General features: G+C 36.4%; 1 pseudogene; it reads left to right on the top strand.

Moving 5' to 3' along the window:
* Positions 1 to 466: 466 nt before the first annotated feature.
* Positions 467 to 1,670, top strand: LOC120241003 (annotated as a pseudogene).
* Positions 1,671 to 12,711: the final 11,041 nt, after the last annotated feature.

The raw sequence follows: 12,711 nt of genomic DNA, 5'->3' as shown, positions 1-12,711 counted from the left end.
AATGATAATGCTTTGCTAGAGGGAAAAACAACCTTAGTTTGACACTAGCTAGACCTCCAGTAATCTGTGAGTCTTCCTTAGCATATGGATTCCATTAAGAACCTTCCTCTTGACTTTATCTCCCCCAACTCCATACTTCACAACCCCAGTGCTGCTCTTTCCGCCCACTGATCATGTCCCAGTGCTCTAATAAAATTACCTTTTTGCACCACGATTCTTCAAGGATTCTTTCTTTGCTGTCAGCTCCAAACCCCCATCGCTCCAAAACCCCATCAATAGCTGCAGAAATAATGTTTACTCCAAGGGCGGTGTAGAGAAAGGCTGAGTATCAGCTTCAGTGGAGGAGGTTAGGGAAGGCTTGATGGATAACAGAGATACTTAAACTGGTTCTTGATGAAAGAGCTGAAGTGGTGGTGGCAGCTCTGGAAGCCCTGGTCTGGGTCCTGGCTTCAGCCCCAGCCCTACTATGGTGAGGCTTGCTGAGCAGCTGGTGCACCTGGCTACCCTTCAGGTCACAGCCTTGGGCTACTTCATCAGCATCTATGTGCATTCAGAGGGTTGCTCCTTGGAATAGGTCACTTCAGACACCTCCATGGGCCTCATCTTTCAGGTGGCCAAGGATGGCTTCCTGGACATTGGATGTGGAAATTTCAGGGCCTGGTAATAAAGGACTTTATAAAGGAGACCAGGAGACCAGTGGGAAATACACATTTGCTGCTCATATGGATGGAACATATTAAGTTTTGTTTTAGGAACAGGATGTCTACCGTGACTCCAAACAATGATGTTCACCACTGATATTGGGGAAGCCCCCAGTGGACAAGGCATGGGAAGAGAAGCTAATGAGAACGAGTTAGAAGAAGCGATTGATGAGCTGGCAGTGGCAATGACAAGTGTAAAGCAGAAGCAGGAATGCATGCAAGTCTGAAAGAGAATACACAGAGCGATCAACGACAACACAAATAGCAGAGTGGCCCTTTGGTCCTTCTTTAAAGTTCTTGTTCTAGTTGCCATGACACTGGGACAGATCTACCACCTGAAGAGAGTTTTTTGAAGTGTGGAAGATTGTTTAAAAAGCCTTTTTGATGACCTCAAAATCATAATTCACTGTCTAGATCATAATAATGTCATTAGTTTCTACATTTATATTTTTGGATCTGTATATTCACAGCTTATGTTTCTTTGTGAATAATAGATATTGAGGGTGAGTGCCTGTGTGGCTCAGTTGGTTAAGCATCGGATTCTTGATTTCAGCTCAGGTCACGCATGATCTCATAGTTTGTGACATCGAGCCCCATATGGGGCTCTGTGCTGACAGTGTGGAGACTGCTTGGGATTCTCTCTCTTCCTTTCCTTGTCCCTTCCCTGCTCTTTCAAAATAAATAAGCTTAAAAAATATATTGGGTGAAAACACCTTCTTAGAAAAGTTATATTGAAGATCTGACAATTGATTGGCATAATTTCTTATTTGAATTCTGGCTCCACTATACAGCTCTGTTAGAACTCAAACCTTGTACATGAAAGATAGGCATATAGTCCCGATTATATCTTCTTTTCCTTTTGTTTTCTTGATAAAATGCAGTTTGTTTTGAATAGTACTTTACTGATAGTTCTTTAAACTAAAAGCACTGCATTCTTTGGATCCCTTACCTTGCAGTTCAAGTCACTAACGATTCATTTTGTTGAGTCCTTATGAGAAACAATAGTCTGAATCTTGACACTTTCTACCCAGCCTGTTGGCAGAGCTCTGACTGGACTATGTTACCAGGTTGGTACTTTTATACTTGTCTGTCTTGTGTTTGCCTTATTTTTTATTTTTTTAAAATGTTTTATTTATTTTTGAGAGAGAGATAAAGACAGCATGAGCAGGGGAAGGTCAGAGAGAGAGGGAGTCACAGAATCCAGAAGACAGGCTCCAGGCTCTGAGCTAGCTGTTAGCACAGAACCCAACACGGGGCTCGAACCCACAAACTGGGAGATCATGACCTGATCCGAAGTCAGACACTTAACCGACTGAGCCACCCAGACACCCCTTGTTTTTGCTTTAAAGATAAAACTTAACAACATATCCCCTCCACCACACACACGTTGGTATTTTGAACCTTAGGACTCAATCACTTCCAATTAAATTGATGACACAAGCAGCTAATAACCATTTATTGGTTTCTGCCTAACCTTGTAAGAAGTCTCCCCTAAAGCTCAGTCTCTCGATATTGCAACAAACAGTACCTCTTTCCTTGCTATGTCCACATTCTCTACTCTCCACTTGTAGGAAATGCCTATTCATAAAATTGGGAAAATCTCGATTTCTGATGCCAAAGAGTTAAAATCCCTTGAATTTAATTGCTATTATATACAGCCACTATTTTATTTTTATCAGCAGCATTTTGGCCTTAGTTCAATTAGGGTACTGAACATCACTGTCAGTACTAGGATTCTGTTTTTGTTTTTCTTCAGCCTTTCTTTTTGTCACATGTGAGTTTTGTTTTGTATAAAATGAAAACAAAAAAAAAACCTTTCTTTGGTCTCTGATGACAGGCTTAAAATGAAAGGAACATTTGGTAGAGGTGAGGGGTTGACCCAGGATTATGTTGTGACTGATACATATTAGTTACTTGTACTTTTTTTTTGGATCTTTATAAAGAGAAAATTGCAATTAATGAGTTTTATATAATTAAATTTGTTACAGGTTTTGTTGTTCAGGATAAAGAGTTTTTCAGTCTTGGGTAAAATTACTTGCAACAGTTTAAGGTGACTATTTTACCTTAAGACAACTATTGCAATGCCTGTGTGTGTGTGTGTGTGTGTGTGTGTGTGTGTGTGTAAAACACTTCAAAATTGAATTAGAAGACGTAAACTTAGGAATGTCTGAGTGGCTCAGTTGGTTAAACATCTTGACTTCCGCTCAGGTCATGACCTCCTGGTTCAGGAGTTTGAGCCCTACATCGGGCTCTGTGCTGACAGTTCAGAGCCTGGAGCCTGCTTCAGATTCTATGTCTGCCTCTCCTCTGCTCTCTCTTTCTCTCAAAAGGCAACCATTAAAAAAAGATGTAAACTTAAAATTGGTTGTTATCTAATCTGCTCCGGTTCAATAAATAACCAATTCTTTTTAAAAAAGAAACAAAATTGTTTCTTGATAGATGGTTAGGGATTAGTACATGCAAACAGAGGGTGTAGAAGAGAATGTACCCTGGTACAGTTGTATACTGTGAGGCAGGAAGGAAAAACAGAGGTGACATAAGCAGGTCAGATTATATGAAGTTTTATGTGTCACAGCCGAGGATTTACTATGAATAGGAGCTACTTAAGATTCTGAGGTAAGAACAGGGCATGAGCATACTTGCATTTTCAAAAGGATGGATCTTTCATATGCTTTACTGAAAGAGTTGTTTCCTACCCTGGCACTGGGGTCCTGGGCACATGGAGTAGGATAATAAAAGATGTTAGGTGAGGAGTTGAGGATGGCCAGCATCTCCAAGAAGATGGAGAAATTCAGCACAGCAGTGCTTTGGCACTTCGTCACAACTGCCTGGCAGGAGAGAAAGAAGAGTTTATGTATTGTATAGATGGGGCCTTCTAAGATGGCATCATTTTTTTCATCCCTTTTTCTAAAACATGTTGAGACCCCCCTTTGCAGCCCCATCAGAGTGAAAATCTAGCAAAAGTTCTGTAAGTGGGCTCAAATGGAGTGGGGGACAAAACAAGAGGAACAGTTAAGGATTACTGTATATCATCCACTTAACAATCTTATGGGGTTTATTTTAAAAAGCATAATAGACTTTCTGTTCTGGCAATAGCAGGGATGTGAGGAAAATGGCAAGATGGGTTGTACATAGTAGAGGCCATGCTACCTGGCTGGTACCTGCTATTTGAGAGGCTACTAGGAGAAATGCTTCGCAAACCCATGCCTGTCAATTACATATATATATATATATATATATATGTATATATATATATATATATGTATATATTCTAAGTGAGTTAGGACCATCCTCAGTAGGTCTGAATTGCATCCTATCTCTGTCGTTTGTTCTCCATCAAGGATTATTTCTCAGTCATTAAGGATTTTGTTTGATTGTTCATTTTTTTCTTTTTAAATAGACATTATGATTATTTCTCAGTCATTAAGGATTTTGTTTGATTGTTCATTTTTTTCTTTTTAAATAGACATTATGATAAAGGGTCTTCAGTGTTATTTTTATTTTCTCCGTTCTCCTAGGAAAAATCGCTGACTTACAACTATACATATCTGCTTACATCTCTGTGTGGGGGAGGAGAAAGAGAGTTAGAAACCTCCCCAATTTTCAAGTGAGCACAATTGAATATATAAATTGAATACGTTAAGTTATGCCGTGAATAAAAATAAATTATTTACTTATATTTATTAATTATATATACTATGTAAGAAATTTAGATTTCTTTGACAGTTTTAGAAATTCTTACATTTTATGAAATAATTTAATCAAATGTATTATATGCATTTTTTATATCAATGTCTTTTTATCAGTTAAGCCCCCTTTAGCATATATAACAGGTTTTTTAGGCCATATGTTTCTTGTCTGTATACATTATCTGAATTACAGAACTTTTGAAATCTGTATATAATGTTGTCACAAAGAATTTCCCATTCCTTATTTAAAGGTTTAATCTCTCATCATGACAGTGAATCAAAATTTACTAAAAGGACATCTATGCAGAGTTCCCTGCCCTGGAGTCAAAGCTATTACCAATCTCTTCTATATCCCACTGGAGTTAATCTTTTCATTTAAGTAATTATTAAAGTTGTGTTTAATTGCAATTTTGATATCACACTATTAGGAATAATTATTGTCTTTGATAAATTAATTTTCCTCCTTCCTCCCACCCCCCTTTTTTGATAACTTGACTCTGATGGGTCTCAAACTATCCTAAATTGAGGTAAAGGAATCAGGACTTTATATACCGCATTGGATATAGGCTGTCTTTGTGAACCTGGTAAAATGTTTTTATTCAGCTGTGACATTACTGCAAGTAGTCCAGTACCCGTAGGAGCTGGGAGAGTGGTGCTTTAGTCCTGAAGAAGGCATCTGGGTAGCAGAGCACAGCTTTGGTAATCAGAGCCAGAGCAGGGAATGGATGGTAGTCAGGTGTTTAGCTGACCATCTGTTCACACAAGCTGAGGCTGGCCTCTCCTTTGTCCATTCCTGCAGGGCTCATTGAGGCCCACAAGCCCAATGTCGCTTCTGGCTCATATCTGGAGTACAAAAATCCTCTCATGAGTCTGCCTATGGCCCCTTCTGCCTAAATACTGTTGTAGATTTTAAAAAAAAATTTTTTTCTGGGATCTTTACATCTCATGGGATATTTCCAGGAAATTGCTTCTAGGTCTCCATTGCTGATCATGGGACAATTGTTTTCCCCTCCTCTCAACCATGAAAAAGGAATGTAGAGGTGCAGAGAGTGGATTTTCTTCCTAACCTAGGGAAAATCTGTCTCCTTTCCCATTTATACTATGTTTCGCATTCATCAAAATATTTTTCTCCACCAGTTCCATGATTCTTTTAAATTCTCTCTAAAGCCTAAGTTTTTAGAAGTTTTAAGTCAGAAAGAATTGTAGTTTACTTACAATTCCTTTCCATAAAATGCTTTCTTTCCATTCCTCTAAGTCCGTGAGCCCAGAATAATTTTGCTCCTAGAACTGGGAAGAAGACCTAGAAAAAATACTGGAAGAAAAAAAAATTAACATCACACAAACACCAAAGTCACTGTTTTTATAACTATAGGGTGTGATAAAATGAAAAGAGGGGAACAGTTTCAAGAGACATGGAGAGAACATCCACAGAATGTGATAAACCCTTATCACGTTGCATTCAAATCGTTTATGGTATGGTTTCTTCATTACAACTCAGTCCCTTAAGGGTAGGGGTTAAATATTTTCATTAATACATGTCCAGCATCTAGTGGGTACTTAGCATATAATAAAATCCTGTGTGTTTTACTCAAATGTCAAGTGTCTCCAATGTTAGCCTGTTTCCTTAGTTCTCTGAGGAAAAGCCAAGTACTTTCTCTTCTATGCTTCCAGCTGTACTATTTACACCTATACTGTAGAATTTATTATTTTTCTTTGTAATTGTTTACATGACCTATCTCCTGCATTAGACTGAGAGCTCTTCAAAGCCAGAAGATATGAACTATTTATCTTTCCTCTAGTGATGCTTACTGATTGACACTTCAGTCGGGGGGTGACATTCATAGTTACAGTAACATAGATGAGTTATGAAGTTCTGTGATGTATGCCACTAACACCTCAGTATACAGCAAAATTAACTAATTTTTCAAAAGCAGAAAAGTGGGTCATATATGTTGGAAATATATCTATTAATACGTTAAATAATGAGATGGGTTTAAATTTCAGCTCCCTGGAACACCTACCTAATCAGAACAATTCATTACCTAAAATTGCCATATAAGCAAGATACTTTTTGACAAAATAAAATTGTTTTAACAACAAAAAAAGACCACATTGAGGTTTTTTTATCTGTTGAATGCTATTATGAATTGGGTATAAGGTCAAGTTTTACCAGCAAAACATACAGCACATTGTCACAAGAGGGCAGCCTTTTAACATGAATTGTTCCTCAATCTCCATTCATCCCTTGAAATTTTAACACCGTTATTTAGATCCATACAACTAAATAATAAAACACAATACAAAACATGCAAGCAGATACTTTGCTTTATGCATGTTGTTTTTTTCTTCATTACTGCTAACAAAAAATATTTTATATATATATATACATTTATATAAAGAAAACAAGGGTTGAATTGTCTATGAAACAAAATGGGTTTACATAGATTATACTTTTTATTTATTAAAAAAATTTTTAATGTTTTATTTATTTCTGAGAGAGAGAGAGAGAGAGACAGCGTGAGCAGGGAAGGGTCAGAGAGAGAGGGAGACACAGAATCTGAAACAGGCTCCAGGATCTGAACTAGCTGTCAGCACAGAGCCCTGTACAGGGCTCGAACCCACGAACCATGAGATCATGACCTGAGCCGAAGTCAGACACTTAACCAACTGAGATTATACTTTTTAAACATCAAGTCAACGGCAAGTCAATGGCTGGGCTGAGTGCAACAAAGTTTTACAAAACCAAATGTGTCTAACCAAGCAAAGGCAAACTGGAAGTATTCAGACTGATATAGCCAAGGGCAAACTAATATCACTGGACTGCTTGTTTCTAGTTTTGAAATTTTTAAGTTACTAAAGATACTTTGATTAAATATATTGATAAAGAGGTAAATTGCAAGGGGCGCTTGGGTGGCTCAGTCAGTTAAGCGTCCGGCTTCAGCTCAGGTCACGATCTCACAGTTTGTGGGTTCAAGACCCGCGTCGGCTCTGTGCTGACGGCTAGTGCAGAGCCTGGAGCCTGTTTCAGATTCTGTGCCTCCCTCTCTTTCTTTTCTTCCCTATTCATGCTCTGTTTCTCTCTGTCTTAATAATAAATAAACATAAAAAAAAGAGTATATTGCAAGATGTCTTGGTGTATGGATGGTTTGGGTCTATAACGCAGCTGAATAGAGTTACTTCTCCCAAAACCATGAGTCCTTTCCAGGAGTAGAACCAGGTGTTACAACTACCTGACCCCCCCCCCACCCCCCCACCCCCGCAAATTGTCCTACCTTTCTCCAATTTATGTTTCTCTTCTTATTGAATTGGAGACTGTCCCAGCCAATTGTGGCTTCCCAAGCCCTCCAGCTGATTCTGATTGAGGACTATTTACAACTACTGGCAGAGAGCAGCAAAGGGCCAAATTTCCCTGTATGATCGAAAGACTGCATCTCATTTTTCAGCCTTAATACCTCTCTCCTATCCATAGTCTGGCCAATTAGGTGCCCTCCCCTTCCCCTTTCCTACCCCAACATACAAATATCTGTATACTATACTTGCCTCTCTCTCTCTCAGACCAATTCCAACCTATGACAGAAGAGAAAAACTCTTGTTTTGAAGTTGTATTTGTGCATCACATCTGACAGTTGTAGAGTATCCCAGTTATAACTGTAGACAGAGGAGCCTCACTGTGACCCCTTCCTAGAAACTGCTGTCAAAAAAGAGTAAGGTGCTTAGTCAAATCAATGGATTTCACATAGTGGGTGCAGTGACAAAGGAGCGTCATAATGATCCTGTGGGCTTGAGCAAAGAAATGTGTCTTCTACAGATCTGGCAGATTTGGAGAGTATTTGTACTTGTGCTTGGGACAAAGTGGACACAGCAGTGATCTCCAGACTAATGAGTAAGTCTGTCTTAGTGGTTAACATTTGTTGCTACTTCCAACCCAATGCAAGGTCTCAGCAATATAGAAAACCCCTGCCTGGTCCCTGGAATCTAGATGTTGTTCCGGGGAGAGGATGGAGGAGAATCTGAATTGATAATTAAGTTTTTCCATCTAGTGGCTTTGTACATGACATGTACATGTACCAGCCATTGTTATCCATTTGGTGGCAACTTACTGCAATTTTCAGCCTTGTAACTAGGAGGGAATAACTTTCTTAGTAAGAAGTAGTGCTTTCCTTTATAAATTTAAAAAATGATGAGAAGATCACACACCTATCAACCCAGATGTATATATGGAGCACAGTATGATCTTTATCCCTAAAGATTAGTAACATGTACACAGCTAATCTTCATGTGAGATGAAGTGGAATTTATTTAAATTAGTGAGATTAAAAAAATCTTTATTTTACCTTCTAATAATAAAAATCGTAGTAACTCATCAATTTTCAATCTAAAATATAAATTTTTAATGCAGTTTGAATTTCATTAAACTTATATCAAGGAAGAAGCTCATTGGATTCTTCAGAAGAACTAAGCAAAAGTTTAAAATATAAATTAATAGGGAAATTAGATGGTATATCAGCAAAATATGTAAAATGGCATTGAAAACATTTTATCTCTATAATAAGGCACTGAATCTAATCAGTATAGGCCATTTTGTTAGAAATGGCCTAGAAAAAATCAAGTTAGAAAAAATCTCAAGTTAGAAAAAATCTGATTCAAGCTGAAAAGAATTACTATTGACAATATTTAAATATATTTTAAATATATATTGAATAATATAATATTAAATATAAATGTAAATACATACATACATATATATAAAATGTATGATATGGACTTGGTTAGCTTTTCACATTATCCCTATAATTCAAAGCCTTATTCACCATTAATCAGCATTTTATGCATTGCATGTAATTAAATAAATTTATCAATTTGATGCTTAAGGATTTTAGATGAGCGAACTCCAAAAGAAATACCTGTAAATTCAAAATTTTGGAAAGGTATTGATAGTAAGTTTTTGTTAGCTTGTTTTTTGAGAGAGAGAGTACTTGCACATGTACATGAGAGCACTGTGGGGGAGGGGTGGAGGGAGAAAGAATTTCAAGCAGGCTTCAAGCCCAGCAAAGAGTCTGACACAGGGCTTATCTCATGATAGTGAGATCATGACCTGAGCTGAAATCAAGAGTTGGGCTCATAACCGACTGAGCCACCCAGGCACCCTAATACTAAGTTTTTAACACTAGAAGATTATTAATCTAAAAATTAAACCATTTCTATATGATGTTGTATATTCATTTTCTGTGTATTACCAGGTTTTGGACCTAAATGTTAAAAGTGGTTAGGAATCCAATGGAATGATGTAGTTTCACTGTTGAGACTTGAAATTTCTTTTTGATTCTAGACTGAGTATACTTCTCTTTCTGTCATTAGACAAACAACAAAATTACTTAAGTAATCTTCAGCTATGTTCCTGGGTCTAGCATATAACTAAAAATAAAATCATTTATCAGTAAGTATTGGTTGAATAAATAGATATATTATACTCTCTAAGTAGCTAAGTGGTCAAATTTGTAGTCAAAACAAGCTTTTATATGGAAAAAAAATGTTTAGAGAAATTGAGTGAGGTGGATGTGGTTACACAAACCAGAGGTTTGTAAGTCTGACTACCTGGTGGAATCACTGAGGACTTAAAAACAAAACAAAACAAAAAATTAGAAGCCTGAATATTACCCACTAAAATACTGATTCAGTTCGTATGGATATCTTACAATTTTCAAGAAAATCTTTTGTGGTTTCTAAGTGATGGAAAAAGCAAATGATATGACAATAAACATTCCAACTATACAGAAATTTAATTAAATTCTGTATTTAGAAAGTATATAATGTAAGCAGTATTTTCCCCTCTATATTCTGCATTTTGGATACATTTCTTTTGATCTATTCAAGTTTATTGATATTTTTTTCTCCCATGTCTGGAAAGTCTATCTAGTAACATTTTCATATTGAATATTGTATTCATCTGTTCTAGAATTTCTATTTCCTTATTTCTATTATTCTTATTTCTTCCTTGAAATTCCTTATATATTCATATGTATGACCATCTATTTCTTTAATTCTTGAATAGTTATATAAGCTAATTTAAAGCCTCTGCCTTCTAATCCCAAAATGTAGGCCATCTACATTGTCTTCATTGTAGGACATTGTAGGACATCTTCATTGTCTACTTTTTTCCTATGTGTCATAATTTTCCTGTGACTTTTTATGTCTAGGTATTTTAAATTATATAGTAGATGTGGGGCTGATACATTGTAGAGGCTCTGGGTTCTGTTATTTTTCTTTGAAGAGTGACTCTTATCTAGTATTACTCATCTGTCTGTCTTCTAACACAAAACCTTCAAATCTTTGTGGTGTATAGTGGTTGAAATCTTTGCTCTGTTCTAGTCCCTCAGCTATTGCTTTCTGCTGGAATCTATGGAGTCTCCTCTATGCATGTGCAATTTAGGGTCACTCATAGCCAGAATAGAGTTTATATGAACATTTAAGATCTTCACTATCAGTGACATTCTCTTCTGTGACTTTCACTTGTATAGGAGTCTCTCCCACTCCACTCAATCTTCCAGCTCTTGCGTTTTGTTAGCATGGAACTCTATACTCTTATTCCCCACACTAGAACAGAATTGCTGTCTCATTTTAGTCATCCAGTTCTTCAATACTGTGGTGTCATTAATGCACACTTAACGAGTGCAGTTATCTTCCTTCCATGGTCAAATAATTGATCATTGGTTGAATACTCTGATATTTCTGCCTATTTTCTATTTTTCCTCCCAAACATCAAAATGTGTTGTCTTTTTAAAATATTTTTATTACAGTTGATGACTTTTCCTCTGCATTTGGGTTAGTCAGATATGAGCTACTACCACATCATTGTAATGTAAACTTTTGGTCCATCATCTTTTGAAAAACCTCTCTATATTTAAGGAATTTTCCAAGTTGTGAATTCCCCTGTAAACTGAATCAAGGCTCAAATTCCGTACTTCCTTTGTAGGCAGATGTTCACATGAAACTTAGAATCAGCTAATCACACACACTTACACATTTGGAAGTGAGAAAAGTGGTAAAAGACACTGTTGGCTGATATTATTTTATTGATGCAGGACAGAACAAAAACAACCAGCTTTTACCAGAGAATTCTATCCTTAGGGATTCTTTTCCTGTTCTTCCTGGTACAGAATTAAAATTGGTATGGTGGTAATGCTTAATTCTGATTTTGTCTTTTTTTTAAATAATATTAAATCCCCTTTGTTTCTGGTCCTGCTATCTCTACAGTACATAATCTCTCCTTTACAATTTGATTCTAGCTTTTTGTTTCCCAGCATAAACTGGATTTTGATGGGCAACATCCACTTTTGAATAAAAGAAAGACTTTTGGTTGACATTAGGTAGACATAACAACAAAGACGAAAATAAGGAAATACATCATCTTAATAATGTTAAATTAATGAAACATTGAAAATTCAACCATCCCCTTCTAAAAAATAGAAAGTCTCTACTGTTTCTCATTATCTTCAAAACAATATCATTAAGTGTGATTTCTACCTCATGAAAGATTTCCAGAAATATGCAATACTTAATAGCATCCAGATCATTAGGGGGGAAATGGATAGAAGATTGAAAGAGGTAAGCACTGTGCAGTAATCTAGATGGAACACAGTGTGTGCATGGAGTTTTACTGCTTCGTATCATAGTTTTAAAAACTAAAAGTTAGGTTCCTGTGAACTTGCTAATTAATATGACTTTCATAGACATTTCATTAACCTAAACAGTTTAGGTTTCCTGTAGATAGACCACATGTATTCTCATCTTTAACCTTTCCATAATGCTTCCTAATTATAGATTCCATTGATTCTTAACAGCAATGGAACAGTAGTGGTTTAAAAAATTATGTTCTAATTTTTTACAGCACTTTTTACACTAATATGTAAAGTGAGTTTGCCTTTCATTTCCCCTCTAGAGCTAATTATGCATCCAGGTTAACAAAAACTCCTGATCAGGCTACTGTTGCCTTAAACTTTACAATGAACTCATTATTTCCATTTATTACTAGTCTGCATTATGGTGATATGTGTCTAATGAGTTCTCAGAATCGTTTTTGAGAGGTTAAATAGTACCTCAAATAAATGCTAACATTAATTTATCTGAATTTTTTAAAAATTTCTTTTTAACCTCAAAGGGGACTAATGAAGTTAGGATATGAGTACTCTCTGGTTAATAAATTGCAAGAGTTAAAATGGATGATTTCAATTTTTTGCAAAACAGTAAAGATGTTTAATTTTTAAAGACTTCCCTGTGTCTGTTTTATTCAAATGGTCAGCTCCTTCACTTAACTGGTTGTT

This window comes from Hyaena hyaena, unplaced genomic scaffold (assembly GCF_003009895.1).
Source record: "Hyaena hyaena isolate Hyena2069 unplaced genomic scaffold, ASM300989v1 scaffold_272, whole genome shotgun sequence".
In the NCBI taxonomy this organism is placed as follows: domain Eukaryota; kingdom Metazoa; phylum Chordata; class Mammalia; order Carnivora; family Hyaenidae; genus Hyaena; species Hyaena hyaena.
This window is presented reverse-complemented; position numbering and strand designations above follow the sequence as displayed.